The sequence below is a fragment of the Triticum urartu genome, chromosome 3A (genome assembly GCF_056163025.1).
Source record: "Triticum urartu cultivar PI428250 chromosome 3A, HENAU_Tu73, whole genome shotgun sequence".
In the NCBI taxonomy this organism is placed as follows: Eukaryota; Viridiplantae; Streptophyta; class Magnoliopsida; order Poales; family Poaceae; genus Triticum; species Triticum urartu.
Genome location: NC_141875.1, coordinates 471176886 through 471191885, shown reverse-complemented (window position 1 = coordinate 471191885; position 15000 = coordinate 471176886). Strand labels below are relative to the sequence as shown.

The 15000-nt window shown below is 43.5% G+C and overlaps 1 non-coding gene and 1 pseudogene across 1 annotated transcript; one reads left to right on the top strand and one right to left on the bottom strand.

The window, feature by feature from the left end:
* The first annotated feature begins 6867 nt into the window (after window positions 1–6867).
* TRNAD-GUC (transfer RNA aspartic acid (anticodon GUC)) lies at window positions 6868–6941 on the top strand. The gene has a single exon. It is a non-coding gene; the product is annotated as a tRNA-Asp (tRNA).
* Window positions 6942–12735: 5794 nt separating this feature from the next.
* LOC147980136 (small ribosomal subunit protein uS2m pseudogene) lies at window positions 12736–14840 on the bottom strand (annotated as a pseudogene).
* Window positions 14841–15000: the final 160 nt, after the last annotated feature.

Below are 15000 nucleotides of genomic sequence, written 5' to 3'. Positions count from 1 at the left end.
GATAGGGATAGAAAGACCATCCTGGTGCACATGCTATGGGTCTTATTGTTTGTTGGGAAAGCAAGGAAGACTAGCTTTGGCGTGGGAAGCTTACCAATTTATGCGGTGGCTACTCGATCGAGAAGAAAGAGCAGTTGTTACCCGCCTCCACTATTAAGCAGCATGAGCCACTAGACTGACTCGATATCCGTGTGTGGATCCGCCCGAAGGCAGTCGATTGGAAAAGATGAAGACAAGGAAGAGCCATTCTTCATACATAGGAGCGAGTGGTCGAAATGGAAAGCGGACAAACGGAATTCTGTACAACTATAGGGTTCGGTTCTTTCTTCTGTCCCAGGTCCTTTCTTCTCTTGCGGATCTTTCTTACTTTTATTCCTCAGCTCGCTTACAAAAACTACATATTTTTTTTTAGATATGGACCTGGGGTTCTCGCTTCTGCGCAAGCTATTTTCGAACCTGCCTGCCTTCGGGGAGATGGGTTGGGTCATACGCGGGACCTACCCCGAGGAAGGAGGCTTGAGGCGCGCTAAATACAATTTTTTTTATCAACACGGGGTGGAGAAGGCATTGCAATTTCCTGCTTTTATGATTGCTTCGATTCCTCTGATTCTTCTTCTGACAGGAATTACCAATCCTTTATTGGCTATGTCATCCTCTGTTTAGTAGATGTATGGTATGGTATGGTTACTAGGTAGTGTTGCTCGATACCCGAGCTTGCACCAGTATTAGCTGGCTATTCCACTATTGCCAAAAGAATTCTGGCTATTGGCTTTCCAGCTTTCACCTCTCTGCAGCTTCTGGAGCTGCTTAAGCGCTTAACTTCTACCAAAGTGTGGTATACATTGGATGGAATTAGAGTGGGCGTGGCTACCTACATCGGGCAAGAATAGGAGTCGTATTTCGTTTTGTACCACCGAATAAGATAGCGAGAAATCAGATCAAGAATGGAACCTGTGGACCCTCCGACAGTACGAGCCCTTGTTCGCTTGGTTGCTCAACCCCTATCTCCCAGGCTACGACCTATCGCATTGCCTTCGATGAGTCTATATCGGATGGGTGTTCAAGTCTTTTGAAAAACCAGCCCATTCTAGTCTATCTGTCCCACTCTAAAGAAGATAGTGAACCTGAGGTTGTGCTGTCTCCAATCCCACGAGTCCAATAGGAAGAGCTAGTCCTCTAAAGTAAAGTAGGCGAATTATGGCTAAATCAAATAATTCTTACTTTCACGGCCATCAAACATTCCAAGACATCTCTTCAAGACTATCCGACTCAGCTCTGCGTAGGCAGAGCCAGGAACTAGATCCGTATCCCATGATCAGTAATCTTACAATTACACAACCACCAGATCCTTTAGGTTTGTTCGATCTATCGATAACTGATAGACAGACGCCTTTGACACTTCCTCCAGGTGGAGTTGATTAACACTCTCATGGTTGGTCGATGGAAATAGCAAGACGAGACAGACATGATAATCTGAGAAATATATGTGGTGATCCCTTAAGCAATATCTAAGAATTCAATGTGTCCAAGATTCAATTGATTGGTTGAAGCCAAGGTCTCGAGCTAGTCCATCTTCCTATATGATATTCTTAATAATGCGCAGCACCAAGCCTGAAATTGGGGAATGAATTGAATCGATTGCCTTCCTTTCCTGGACTGGACTGAAACTAATAGGCTGCTTCCTCGTCTGTACTTCAACTAGGAGGTTGTTGATATCACTCTAGATTCTCGAAAGGATATTGGATTGATTTCAAATCAAGGAAACTATTGAAATCGGGTAGCGAACCTATTGTTCCTTATTCTTTTGTCCTCCTCGGCTCTAGTTGAACAATGCACACACCCCGCTTTAGCTGCACATAATAAGGTGATCCGTGAGGCGGCTAGCTATTAGTTAGTGCGATGTGCAGTGAAGTGAGAGATCTCTCTACTCTAGTAGACCAGATGAAATAGCTGCAATGACTAATGTTTGATTGGGAAGACAGAATACATACGTTGACGTGCCCAGTCGAGCTACCGTAAGGTAGTCTAGTTAAGGAAAGGAAACCGGCTATTCCCCTCACGCTAAGGGTGCGATTCCTTACTCTCCCACAAGATCACACTAAATACAATAGGTGCGTGATCTACTAGATTCTTATAGAATCAATTTATAACCTTAGTTGATAGACAGGAACCACCATCCCATAACAAAAAAGGGGGGCGAAGGTTATTTTGTACCAATGAAGACGGATTTCTCTCTCGAGCTGCTCAAAGATCTTTAAGTGGCTTACGAGGTAGACTTGATCATGATCCATATCCAACCTTCTCCCATCTGCTTCTGTCTCTAAAGATTAGAGTCATCGACGCGATTCAAGTCCAGTGCTGATAAAATCCTGCTGTCCAGTTCGGGAAAGCAAGTGATTGATTAGTTCCATTGGTCTATTGGCTTCAGCTTCCAGTCTACCTCATTTCTATCAAAATGATCTGGTGTCTATGTCCATGCCTGAGGTTGGTAAACCCTATATCTATTGCGGGGTGGTTTGAGGAAGGGACAGCTTGTAACCCACGACTTACTACTACGAAGATTCTGGCGGAGAGCTTTTCACATATAGATAGGTCGGGATGAGGAAGCTCCGTAGTCAACTAATAGATAGAAAATCCACCTTGTGAACCGTGTTTGTCTTAAAGTACTGTCTGAGAAGGAATATACCTGTTCCAATCCCTCTAGTGGCTATACTGATTGACATAGGTAGCTTTCGTAGTCAAAGCTCACAGGGCCAAATGCTCTATTGGAGTGGGCACGAACACACACAATCAAGGTTCGAAGAACTTCTACTTCACGCCTTGAGGATTCTATGACGCTCACTCAATGGTGTTGTGGCGATTGCAAGCAATCAATAAACGAGGAAGCCAAATTATGGATCCAGGAAGGCTGCATCAGAAGGAAGAGTAGGTGTTGCTATGCCGTTGGCTGGGACTGAGACAGAGAGAGGGGAGCATAGCCCCTATGATCCCGGTAAAGAGTTCCAACTAAGCTCTTCTCAGGTTCTTTCTTTCTCTTCCATTCTTATTTTTATATATTAAAGTGTAGTTTTCTTACTATAATATAATAATATTAATCTAATATGCCCATTGGTGTTCCAAAAGTACCTTACCGGATTCCCGGAGATGAAGAAGCGACTTGGGTTGACTTATACAATGTTATGTATCGAGAAAGGACACTTTTTTTTTAGTTCACTGCCCTATACATAGAAAGAAGTGCTTTTCCACCGGTATCAACATTCTATCTGGAATCAGTAGCGATAATTGTTGTATTGTGAGCCAGCCCCGTAAGACACTACGCACCTCCAAATTCTATATGATTTTTCCAATCATTTCATTTATACGACCTGCAAATAAGATAAGATCTTGGCTCGCCCTACAAAAAAACAACTATATGCCCTATAAACTTGCTTGCTTCTTCGAATCTCGAAATAACATATAGAAAGTGTTTCTGTGATGAGACCATTCTCGATCGATAAATGCGATAGGAGCCTATGTGTTTCACGGGCAGCCGGCCAATAGGGGAAGGTTGTGAATCCGGCGAACCGACCGCTTTAAGAACGTGATTGTCTTCTCTCACTCAGTTATCAATTGACAAAGATGACCCATTCTTTTTCGCCCTAAAAACGACAATGGTATGGTACTTTTTCTTCCAATCGAGATTGTGTGGGTGTCCGCTCATGTTCACGTTACATGCTAAATAAGGCTTTCGTTGGAAAAACCAACGCCGACGTCAAGATCAGTCTCCTTTCCTTTCTCTTTTCGGGAGCAGAGCTGAAAAAGATGGGAAATTCCAATGATTCTTCGTTCATTATCATGTCGATTCCTCACAATCGCTCTTTGTGATGCTGCGGAACCATGGCAATTAGGATCTCAAGACGCAGCAACACCTATGATGCAAGGAATCATTGACTTACATCACGATATCTTTTTCTTCCTCATTCTTATTTTGGTTTTCGTATCACGGATGTTGGTTCGCGCTTTATGGCATTTCAACGAGCAAACTAATCCAATCCCACAAAGGATTGTTCATGGAACTACTATCGAAATTATTCGGACCATATTTCCAAGTGTCATGCTTTTGTTCATTGCTATACCATCGTTTGCTCTGTTATACTCAATGGACGGGGTATTAGTAGATCCAGCCATTACTATCAAAGCTATTGGACATCAATGGTATCGGAGTGCGCCTCTTAACGAGGGTGATTTAAGTGCAACGAAATGTACCGGTGGTTCGCGAAGCATCTGGCTTACCGGTCATCTCCCATTCCCGTCGTCGAGAGACTAAAAGAACTATAGCATGCCAGAAACGGGGAGTTGAGGTGGTTAGACCTATACCCCGAAATGCTCCCAGCATAGGAGCCTATGGTTCCATTCTTGTTATTGCTGGAGGTACACATACCTCTTCTCGGTGTGGTGGAGCGATATACGAAAAATAGATGCTAAGCCTGCAATGTCCGATAACGGGGCTTCAGTAGTGAATCTATCGGCACCACAGCAGTGGCATACAACTTTGGACCTAAGGGCAGGTCCCGTTACCTTTCGGAATGGGGGATCCCCGTTGGCAACAACCACGGTAGTAGTTGCGGAACTACTGGGCCAAGAGAGGACAACCTGTTGTTCCTGCTCCTCCTTCTTCGCTTCGGGGACGGAGGTCCTACGGTAGGTAAGAGCACGCACAAGCACTTGACCGAAGGGGACCAGCGCTTCTACTCCTCCACCGAGGAGCCGTTCTTGCGAGAAGCAAGGGATGTCGTGAACGGTGGGAGGTCAAAGAAAGAGAATTGACCTCTGAATACAGTGATCCTATGATCTAGATAGACTCCGTCCTTTTTTTTAGATAAGGGTGACTCAAGAAATTGGGGGTGGGACCTGCTGGCATAATGCAGGCTGGAACGTGGGAATTCGAGGTCTCATGAACGAGTTTTTTTTCGTGGACAAACATACTTTCCGGTCTTTTTTATGGATCCTTTTAGATCTACGGGCCGGCCGTTCACATGAGCATAGGGAATCTATACTCGAGCCTTCGACTTGGCCCCTGGCAGGATAGGTGAGGAATCACTCTTGAGATCTGATCTATTGGGGCCTACAACTTCGCCAAAGCCGACTAGCATCCCTTTCCGTGGTGAACTGGCCGTCCCATACCTTCATTTTGTCTCATGTGTGTTGAACATTGTCTTCCTCGGTTCCAGCTTCACTAATGTAGGTAGGGCTGGGCGAGAAAGGGTCCCCTCTTGCCTATTAGTAAGCGGGCCTTCGATTCCACCGGGGTCTTACGGTCTCATAGAGGGGGGAGAACTACCTAACTAAAGAAGAATAGTGCTCTTTATAAATAAGAGTAGGCGTGGAGAGCTTTTTGCGGGGAAACTTGCAAGTCAAGTTTGGGGGGAGGCGGGCGTCGACCCAACCTTATGAGTATTCGGACTATAACAGTTCCGATGAACAGTCACTCACTTTTGACAGTTATACGATTCCAGAAGATGATCCAGAATTGGGTCAATCACGTTTATTAGAAGTTGACAATAGAGTGGTTGTACCAGCCAAAACTCATCTACGTATGATTGTAACACCCGCTGATGTACCTCATAGTTGGGCTGTACCTTCCTCAGGTGTCAAATGTGATGCTGTACCTGGTCGTTCAAATCTTACCTCCATCTCGGTACAACGAGAAGGAGTTTACTATGGTCAGTGCAGTGAGATTCGTGGAACTAATCATGCCTTTACGCCTATCGTCGTAGAAGCAGTGACTTTGAAAGATTATGCGGATTGGGTATCCAATCAATTAATCCTCCAAACCAACTAAACCGGGGAAGCTGAAGCGGAAATGCAATTCTCGGGTGAGGGAAGGGGGAAGCTCCAGGAAGGCTTCGCTCGCTCGCTCAAAAAGCTCTAACGCTCGTTTACGAGTGGAGTGCATAAGCCCTTATTGAAGTAGGGTGAGGCCTTACTACACGAGCTCGTAAGTCAAGCACGGAACGAGCCTTGTCTACGAAGCTTCGCTTCATCATCTTGCTTGCTTCTGGCGAAGCTTAACGCACTATAACATAGGCATGCATGATGGTATGGTAGGAAGACTCCTTTTAAGGCCGACCACTACATAGGAGCGATAGGAAGCCAAGCCGTCAAAAGGAAAGGCGAGCAGCCCTTATTGCAATAGCAAACGGCCTACTTATAGCCCTATTTATACCCTTTCTCGGGGACTTCAACGGGCCTTACAAGCTCAATAAATTGCAATTCTTCACCTTTTCCTCAGACAGTGGGAATGCATTTTCTTACTTGATTGACATTGACAAATATGTGTACCACACCGAACAAGCAATATGTCATATGCTTGATGTACCAGCCAAGCCAGCTCTTTTTTTCTCAGTTCCCTTATCCTTAGCGCAAAAGTAAAAAGAAAATGAAAGAGAGTTTGTATTTGCAAATGAAAATGAATATGGATCTAAATAAATTAGATAATCAATAAATAAGAATTGGAATAATAGAAAAAATCTCCTTCGCCCCTTATCTCTTCATCATCGTCGGTTCCGTCACTTGTGGTATTCGTTTAGAATCTTGTTGACCCTACTCGCTTACTCCTATTTTCCTTATTTCTTTTTCTACATAATTAATTAGAACTTTCTTGAAAGAATGGGGTTCTCTCTGGGGGGGCGCACCCTCTCTTCCTTTTTGAGAAAGATGGGCTTGTTTTTTTTTTCAATAAGTTCTATTGCTTTGACACATTTAGTATATAACATAATATATATAAGAAAAGTACTAAAGGCGAAGGGCATTCTGTTGTACAGCTACTTTGGTATAGTTACAAAGGTAACCAGTAGGTGACTGTTGAATCGACAGTAGTTACGAAAGGGGGAAATAGCTTAGTTGGTTAGAGTGCTGGTCTGTCACGCCAGAAGTCGCGGGTTCGAACCCCGTTTTCCCCGCCCGATCTTTCTTTCTTCCCGAGGTCATACCTCTGCCACTTTACCCTGAGTTTCACTAAGGCATATAACCCCATTCGGGTAAGAGGAGCAAGCAGTGGGGAACATCTATTTATATGCGTGTTAGCATCAACAGCATATTTTTGAAAGTAAATTACATCGATCCTCGGTGCTAGGTACTCAGGTAAGTAAATCCTGAGGATAGAACTAGAGCAAGTAAGCTCATCGCACTATCAAGTCAGTCAGGAACTAGTCTGCCAAGTTTAAGAAGAAGTGAAAAGTAAGCAAGTTGTCATCTAGTGAGGGCTAAAAGACACGGAGAACATCCCCCCTCTATTTGCCAATAGCTTCCGCCTTCCTCTCTTTCATTTCATGTCGGTTCAGCCGAGCCAATAGATTCCATAGGCGGGTCAGTTATAGTTGTAGTAGCCTTTGATTAGGTCCTTTCAATAGACTTTCCGTAGCTATAATTCGATAGACTTTCCGTAGCTCAGTACTGCTGATCGTTGACGCCCGCAACTGTACTTACGGCTGTACTTGTGAAAAGAGATAGAGCCGTCTCGCTATGACTCAAAGATGGTCAAAAAGCTAATAGATGGGCCACAAAAGGTAGAGGAGAGGGGGTAAGAAGAGTAGACTTACTACTGGATACAAGATAGGGTATACAGCTAAAAGGGTGAGATAGAGGAATGAAATGAGCCAGTGAAACGGTCCACGACCACAAGTATTGAGCTATAACCATAAAACTTGGGGAGTGCCTCAAGAAAATCCATTGAAATAGAAGACCCAGGTTGTAATGGAACAGACAAAGGTTGAAGAAGACCAGCAGGAAGGGTGTGCTCACTCTTGTTGAGTTGACACACATTACAGTGAAGAACAAACTTGGAGGGAGAAAAAGAAACCAGAAGGGACCCATTGTTTCTGTGCAAGTCGAACAATGATGGAAAAGCATCCAGTATGTAGCCGACATATGCCAACAACCCAAATGCACATATGCTAGTTAAGTTGAAACTCCTAAATTAAAGCGCAAGCAACAAAACTACTTTTTTGAAGGCGCGGAGCGTTGAAGAAGAGCATAGCTCGATTAACACAACTAGGGGCAATATGGTTCATTTTCCTAGAACACCACAACAAATGTCCCTACCAGCTGTTGCCAGTGAAGCTGAAACCATGGCTACCCCTCAACAAGCCTCTAGCTCTTATCCTAGGCCTGAACCGCCTGAACCTCCAATTACCGTACCATTGGTACTGAATACGACCACCACTCACACCTATTCCAGACCTTTAAACCCCTGACCACCTAGACCTCTAGTAGCAAAGCAACTAAAAGACCCAATCACAAAAATAACCCTCTCTATCCCCCTCAAAACCTTGGCACGAACACTTGTTTCCAGCCACCTATGGCCTTCCTCACAGCTCAAAACATGATAATATTAGACCTAATCCTGCACCTCCACCACCACAACCAAGACCCAATTCAATACCAAATATCCCATTTTCCCAACCAATACTTTTGCCCTATGCTGGAAATTCCATGAAACCAGAAGTGCCAATATATACTTACCTTAACCAACCGCTTCCAACTCAACAGCATGACCCGTACCAATACCTGCAAGAACAAAGGCCGCAAAATCAATATCAATATGGGCAGCAGATACATCAACCTCCTAGAGTTTCTTTTCCAATATTTGAAGGGGCCAGGTCTTGGATACAAAAGTGTGAACATTACTTTTCGGTGTACCAAGTTACGGATTGGTACAAGGTAGAACTTTCGGCTATGCACCTTAGGGGGAGAGCTGAAAGCTGGTACAACAGTTTCTTAGTGAATAGGGGACAAGTATCTTGGCAAGAGTGAATTCAAGAGATTGTAGAGAGGTTTGAGGTAAGAAATGTGGTTGGTGTAGTTGATGAGTTTAATCACTTAAGGCAAAGAGGAAGCCTAGAAGAGTACAAGTCACACACAATTGGCAGAATTGAGGGCTGCCATGTTGAGGTGCAATCCCTATTACGATGACAACCTTTTTTGACAAAGTTTTCTTGGGGGTAAGGGTATTGTAAATAGAGATAGATGTTTCGTCCGGCTCTGAGAAACAATTCGGCAACCCCGCTCTTCCCTTTGCCTCTTCCACATCTATTTTTGAAACTTGATTCGGTTGAGTTTGAAGCAAGGATCTAATCAGATAACGCTTTGTTCTCCAATGAATGGAGGTGGAATAATTTCTTGAGATAGAGAAAGCTACATCTCGACTTTATTTAAACGAAAGAAAAAGGTTAGTCCTGCTCCTAGACTTCCAATTCCAAGTAGTAGTAACGGAAAGGAACAGGTTTAGGAGAACTTTTTTTATGTCTTTCTTATAGCGATCGCTGAAAGTCAGTCAATGCCCTGGCTTCAATGAATGAAGACCGATGGGCTACGAAGTGGAGATGATGTCGTCGTGTCATTGCTCGTGATGTCTTCACCAGGATTTGACTTACCAATGTGAAAGGTACCGTGCCAGTGGTTCTATCATTTAGATAGAGAGTGATCTTTCCTTCTTGTCGAAGAAAGATATGACGTTGGGAAGGGAAAGGGAGTAGAAACGTTTTCGTAGCCTTGGGGCGAAGGGCTGAGAGTTCCGTGATCCAGTTCTTTGAGCATACATAGGTTGAGGATGGAACTCCTATAGCAATCGATGTGGAAAAAGGCAACAGCCGAGAATACAAAGCAGAAAAAGCGAGTGAGATCTTGACTTTCTATTATCATACAACATAGAAGTATTTAATCAAATCAGAAAGAGCCCTGGGATTTGACCAAAACGGCATAATTGAAAGCTCTCGTCTCAGTCGCTCGCCTAAGAAAAGGTACCGGGTTGCTCCGTGATGACGAATAAGCAACCCAGCCCAATCCTTGCTTTCATAGAAAAAGGTGAATTTACTCGAATATTCGTTCAATGACTCAATATTTAGTAATCAAATCATGCGTTTGTTAGATCATTTAGTGAGAAATAAAACAAGAATAAAGAGAGAGTCCTCACCTCAATATCGACAACGATGACCTGGCAAGTGAAGTAAAGTAAAAGCAAAGTAGAGCCCGGTTGATGTCAAACGTTTTCAAATCTTACCCACCATATCCATTCATGCACGTTACTAGATGAAAAGTAAAAAATAAAGCAATGATGGTTTTTATCAGAGCCACTTTACAACCGGTTTAGCAACTTCTTCATGCCCCTACGAACGAAATATTTGGAGTTTGACAACTGGTTGACGCCGGTTGATACTCGAATGAATATATCGCCGGTAGATACTTGCTTTTCTAATGAGGTAGACACTTTTGCATGTTAAGGTTTCCACTTCAAACCATCCAGATTTACACTTCAATTTCTCGTTGTTGACACGGTTTACACTTGACTTCATTCAAACTGACACTTATGTATCTATCTAGGCGGGCGGGCACTTAACCAAACTCAGGTTGACACAAACTATACAAAAGTCTTAATTAGGGTGTTTTTTTCCGATCAACCCGAAACTCCGAACAGAACCGACCCTGACTAGACCTTTTCCCAAGCAACTCCGAATACTGGAAAATCTGAATGAAATTCGATAAGAGAAATCAGAGCATGTTTCTAAATTTGTGATAACTACTTATTTATGAGTGAGAAATGCTTCATGCGAGCACCCTTGGTGGCCTGCTTTTGAGACAGGGAGGCCATGCTCGTATCTATGCTTTTCATCATTGGTCTGGTCTACTCGTACCCCACCCCACAAGGTACATCTTCGACTACCGTGCTTCTTATCTTGACGCTATACATTCAGTTCAGTCAGTCCCAGAGACTTATCCTTCAGAAAAAGGTAATCCACCCATATTGGACTTTTCTTCACCTGGCCTCGCGGATTCAATACCGAATTCTCTTCGCATACCGGCCTGCTAATTCCGGGATTAACTGTTCTCAATGACTGGTGGATGCCTCTTTTCTACCTTAGAAATCGTTTTTTTATGTACCTTCTCCCTCTCTACACCTTTTTTCCGCCTCGCCGCCTAGAAAGACCTATAGAAGAAGGAAGAATTCAATCCGTATACTCCAAGCGCCGTAACTATCGCACTTTCCAAGCAACCCTCCAATGAAGAAAGTGCAATTGAAACAATCAAGAACGGAAAAATAATTAGACTCCCTCGTTAATTGTTTGGATTGGAATTAGGCTCCTCTACTCTAGTCGTCCTCTTCTATTTCGGGCAGTAGCTCAGCCCATTCCGGGCCTTCCTTTACTGAATCTATTAGTAGTTGCACTTTTCGACATATGCCTTTATTTAGGCATTGGTTGTAGGCATCCCCTTCTCTTCAAGGAATTTCTGCGCCCGGTTCCTGATCAAGTGTTGGAAAAACCGGAATATGATGCTTTCTACTTCAGCAGTAGGGTTGGCCTGAAGCCAGCCCATAGAATAGATACGGGCGTGTTCTACACAGGAGTTCTTGTAGAACATGTTCCAATCAAACCTCTTTCCCTTCGTCTCCGGTTTTCAATACGAACAAGTGTCATCCTCTTCTCCCATCGTTTGGATGGAATACCCACGTGGAGCTGACCTTCACTTTTCAGAGACAGGGGCAAGCCGATAATTTGTAGCCTCCCTGGTTGTTTTCTGGAAATTTCAGTAGAAGTGAAGCCCTGTAGGAGCTCCCTAAGGACTCTAGCTAAGACCTTTTTGAGACCCTGGGTGACTCGCGTGGACTTATCCCCTCTCGGTAAGCCGAAGACCATATCGTCTGCGTAGCGTGCGTAATAGAAGACTACGGCCCCATCCTCTCGGACCATTACCCTTTCAAGCTTGGCATCCAATATATGGAGATAGCAGTGAATGAGGACAGGTTCAATCGGGCTTCCGAGCGGTATTCCTCGCTTCTGGCACGTGTAACTCTTACCTTTTCTATCTACGTGTGGTTTTCATGAAAACCTATTTTATCAACCTATGGACTCCTTTCAATGACAGAGTCTTTGGAGCAAATTGGTTCAGGATTCTAAGGTTAGAAAAGAGTTACCACTCAAGGGAGGAACAGGATATGTGGAAGGCTATCCTGGTGGCTCAAGACTGACCGGTATACCTGGACCAGTCTATATTGAGCCATATTCATCAATTCGTCAGGCAATTTGGCCTCACACAATGTATCCCTGTTCCACCAGACGCTTAATCAACCCTGGAACACAAGAGAACCCTTCTTATCGAAGAGAATTGCGTATTAAACAGATGAGAGAAATAGCCCTAAATATGTGCATCGAGTAAGTCATTACCTTCTATTCGATCTCCAGTATCGCTCATCAAGTACTTGATCAGATTCCTCTTTTTTCTTGCAATTGCAAAGTGGTGGAAAAAATTTGTATTTCGGTCACCATGTCGTAGCCAATTGGCTCTGCCCCGCTGGAGCCATGCTACTTCTTCTTGTTCAAACAGGTTCTCGAGCAGCAGTCAAATTGACTTCCCCTGCTTGAGCGTAATGCCCGCCACTGGTGTGGTGGAAAAAGCCTCGTTTTCTATTCCTTTTAAAGCTGCTGATGCGAGCTACCGAACAAACAAGATTAGTACAAAAAGCCACAACTAGCACTAGCTTTCGTGATTGCTTCTTTCTACCTTTCTCACTCCGGTAATTGCTCCTTCTCCAAAATATCACTACGGACAAGATGAGCTAATAGAAAAAGTTAGGGCAACAGATGATAGCGACTCGCCAGACTCGAACTGGCATAGGCGGATCGGATCAAACGAAATTAGCCTTTCTTCCATCAACAGGAATCGCTTTGATTTCGCAGTTCAAGAGGATGGTGGGGGCAACCTCTCTACATCTGCGGGCCGGTAGGCCAGCCAACTAACTCTTCAAATGAAGAACTGATTACTCCACATCTATGAACCTATCATTCCCCGCCCTTGCCCATTATTTCTTTTTGTATCACGCTAGGACTTTGCCTCTTTTTTTGAGGAAAAATATGGAAGTAGAATCTCCTCTCTTTTAGAGGCGTCTTCCAAATCCAATTTAAGATCAATGAGGTCTTTCAGAGAGCCGCTGCTCTTTCCATTAAATTCTAGGATCTCTTCGATCCTATGCGCAAAAGCAAGGTGTGAGCCCGCGACCCCTCGATCGCTCTCAGAGTCAATCGGCCCAAACCGGGTTATGAGCTCAACGAAAAAAAAAGTATTTTTAGAAATTGCCTGCAAAACCGCCTTGCGAGCGTTAGCGTCAGCGTCAGCGCCATCTCCTGATGGATATTTTTTGCGCATCTCCAATAGCGCCTTGGCCCTATTTTCTTCTTCGTCTATTGGGGAAGAAGAAGAGGTGGAGTAGCAGGCGGATCTCATCCCTCCTGCGGACTTCCCCGTACTCAAAGTGACTCTGAGAGATTGCGCTTCTCTACTAATCGCATTCTGTTCAAGAATCACTGTTTTCATGATCGAATGACGAAATAGATATACGAACTGTATAGGATCATTCGCTGGGATGGGATAAGTGATTCTTTTATAGGATTCCCATGGGATCGTAGAATCAACTAAGGATGGAATAGGTATTTGTGATCGATCAGCTTCCAGTATGACCGAAGACTTTCTATCTGCATTCAGAATAACCACACAATCAGGTTGTTGGTTCAACCCAAAATTGATCTTCTTCTTTCTTGAACGGAATTTTCTTTATTTGCAAAAGATTTGGTCAAAAACGCCCCGATCTTCCATTGAGAATCATCGAAACAATGAGAATTCACATTTCTTAAATAGCTTCTTAAATAGCTCGCCATTTCTTCCATTATCTCATAAATAAATAAATGATTGGTCTTTAAAAAGAAGGAACGGCCTTTTTGACGACTGGGAGATCCTATAAAATGAAGAGCGTTTCGTAAACAAATCAGTGTCTTGTCTGAATCAAGAATAGCAATTCCATTTCTTGAACCACGGATATAGACTTTGAAATGGTGATCAGCTACCCGACGGCCGAGATGTGCATTCGTACAAAGTAATTTAGTACAGACTATCGAAAGCATTGTCATTTTGCGATTTGAGTTCCGGAGATACAGGTGGTAAGTTATGGGTAATGCGGGGGAACTTTAAGACGAGATAGAATACCTAATATGGGAGTGGTTTAAGTGAGAGAATAGCTCCCTTACCAAACCAACTGAGCTATTTGCCATGTTTTTGACAAATGACCTAACTTTGATGTGATGTGCCCGGCTAGCCCGGATCATTCTTAGAGAAGTCGAGGTTACCGGAATTACGGCCTTCCATACAAGAACTGGCACTATTGTAACTCGCTATGGGCCTCCTGCCTTCTCGAAAGAAACTGGCTTTTGAAGAAATTACTCTATTTTACGCATTTAGTTGAAGCGGATTCAAAGAGCTCTATCGAGCAAGGAAGGAGTATACTATACTGTAGCTGGATAAGCTAGATACCAAAACTTTGATAAAGATTGAGGCAACCCATTTGAGGAAGAACCGGACGGACCCCTGTGGAGATGGCATAAACAATCCTTTGACGAACTTTCTGGTTAACATAGAATCTATGAGTTTTTTCTTCTAATTACTACTACTAACATTATTCAATCTGGTATCCAAGAATTTATTAAGCTCATCCCGCAAGCACATGTACACATCTTGGATTTTACCGTCTTAAGATGGAAGAAGATTCGTTCTCCTACCCATTTCTAAGTTAAGCAAGAGATAACTCATAATTTGATATGCACTCGCACTCGCATCTTGGGTCACTGGAACCTGATGATAATTACTCACTCCTTCATCCTGAGAAAGGATCTTGGCTATGAAAAAAAATGGATCACTAGCTTGCGCAGCAAATTGAATGAAACTTTCGTCCGAAGTAAACATTTCAGTCTGGTGTTCGTTATACCATTTAAGGGCATCATCTAAGTTCGAGAACTTTGGATACTTAAAGGCTGCAGCACATGCTAAGTGTTTGTTTCACTTTTGGAATATTTTAGAGAAACCTCTTTCCCTTCCTGTAATCGAAATATTTTAAGAGCAGCTAGGAAGATTCCAAAAGCACATTGATGCCGAAAGAATCTTCGGAACCGGTGGAGAGGCTATTCTGATTGAAGGCTA